Source organism: Odontomachus brunneus, unplaced genomic scaffold (assembly GCF_010583005.1).
Source record: "Odontomachus brunneus isolate Ranch 3 - 2012 unplaced genomic scaffold, Obru_v1 Obru_scaffold_345, whole genome shotgun sequence".
NCBI classification, from domain to species: Eukaryota; Metazoa; Arthropoda; class Insecta; order Hymenoptera; family Formicidae; genus Odontomachus; species Odontomachus brunneus.
Genome location: NW_022639795.1, coordinates 136432 through 138688, shown reverse-complemented (window position 1 = coordinate 138688; position 2257 = coordinate 136432).

Below are 2257 nucleotides of genomic sequence, written 5' to 3'. Positions count from 1 at the left end.
CTGTTCAGATGTACTGGTACATATGAAGATTTTAATGTAATTTTTGCAATGGCCGTGACGACAACGTTATCCCAGTCGCCGTAAGGGTCATTATATTTCCCTCCGGTACATTTACCGTCGACAGTTAGGGATCCTGCCATTATTAGGTTACGGACGTTGGTTGTATTAATTAGGAGTTTATCGACGCGATTGAGACCGATATTAGCTGCTCCGGTCTCGTGCATCTGCAGGCAATGATTTCGTCCTATGTCGTCTATGTAGCTGGAGTATCCGCCTCTTACGATGGATATGTGGGAATGCACAATAGTAGATATGGCGCTGCACCTCGATTTTGCATTGGGTGACCTCGGCATAGTTGTATTCTGACAGTTGGAGTAGTTGGACGTAGACGTTCGTGTCGTTGGTTGTTTTAATGTCCAGGTTGCAGTCTCTTGAATTGAGGAGCGAAACAGATGTTATGTTGAGGTGTCGACCTCCGCAATCATATCCCAATAAGGAATTAGTAGGCGAGAGTGTCACCAGCAAGATGCCGATGAGTAGCATGTTGTTGTTGACTCCTGTGATCCAAATAGTATTAGCGTGACTTATTCCAGATTTTTAATATTGTACTAGAGCTATTATTAATAATAATATACCAATATAAGAATATTGTTTATATTTGTTATTGTATATTTTTCCTCTATATATTTTGTTATATATGTATATACTTATATTACTATATTACTATATTTTTTTTTATTATTATTATGTTTATTATTTTTTTTCTTTTTTTTTTTATTATTATTATTATTATGCCCCTTGTAGTCGCGGGTTAGCAGTGAATTGGTAAGCTATTGACTAGATTTTCACTCGTCCTGCACCGGAAGGTGAGGAAAAACTCGAGCGATTATATGAATATTATATATTGTTCATTATCGAATACATGGAATACATAGAATATAGTGACTTTAACGTCGAAGTGACGTTTTACAATTATTGAGTTATTGGGTCCCTCTATGTGTATAATAATCATGATAATTAGTGTATAATAACCAGATTTTGTATGTAAATGGTATTGTAATAACGCATCGTTGTGAATAAAATGATTATAGCTTAAATTAAATTATATACGAAGTATAGCAATATGTTTAAATATGGTATGTAAAGTAATAATGTGAAATTGTGAGGTTTTACATGTCTTCGTTATCTAAAAGATGAATATTAATTTCCTGTGATTCCTCATCTGTCCAAATGGACAGTTCGATTATTTCTTCCCTTTTGTGATCGTAAATAAAATTACTTATATTTGCGGGATCTATTCCCATGTGAATTTTGATTTCAGTAATTGCTTCTATGTAAGCCGAATAGCAAATTTGGCAATCTCGAATTGATTGTGTGCGCGCGGTGCTAGTGTTGCATCCGATGCAAGGTATTCTTAATTTATTTCCTTCGGTTATTCCATGCCAAGAGGCAGGGCGGTATTCTATGGGGAAATTTAAACGATTCATGCAGTCGCTGCATAAGGGATGCCGTGATTCTCCTTCTCTTATGTGACCGAAGGCAGTTGTGCACCGGGCATTTTCGATGCCAGGAAATCCTTTTATAAGGGGGTGGATGTAGGGTGCGGGTCTTTTGGGTCTGCACATTCTGGAATGTGGAATTTTACAATACGATTAGTGAAATGATTATAAAGCATGGAGGTTATTTTGTTTGTTCTGTATCCTTTAGTGTTGAGTGTGTCAAAGACTTGTTTATATCTGTGGAAACAGGGAAGACAGAGTACTATAGGCTCGACTACAGCTAGAGCGCGATTACAAAGCAAGCAATAAGCTTGTTCTATTTCTCCAAGTGCGAATCCATGAAATATCCCGTATTTTAATCCGGGTGGGCAAGATTTTCGTATGTAGCATTTTATACATAGAACCCCTGGTTGGGTTTGATATTTGTATCCAGCTAGTATGACGCATTTTACGCTCATCATACTAGGGTATTGTGCTAATATTTCATCGAGCTTACTCATCTTGAATTATAGAAATGTTGTTAATTAGTGAAAGGTGTAATGTTAGTGCGATTAAGAATATGAAGTTAACATAAAAATAAGTGTGTGGAGATATATTCGAAGCCTTCCGTCCGTAAGCACCTTGATTTATTGACGTTAAGTGAAATGCGGACGGTCTCCACGGGCTGTGGTCTAAAAATCAGCAACACCCTGAAACAGAGGTGTCGATTAGTTTTGTTCATCCTGGTTCTATATGTGAAAGCTTTAACTTGTCCATGT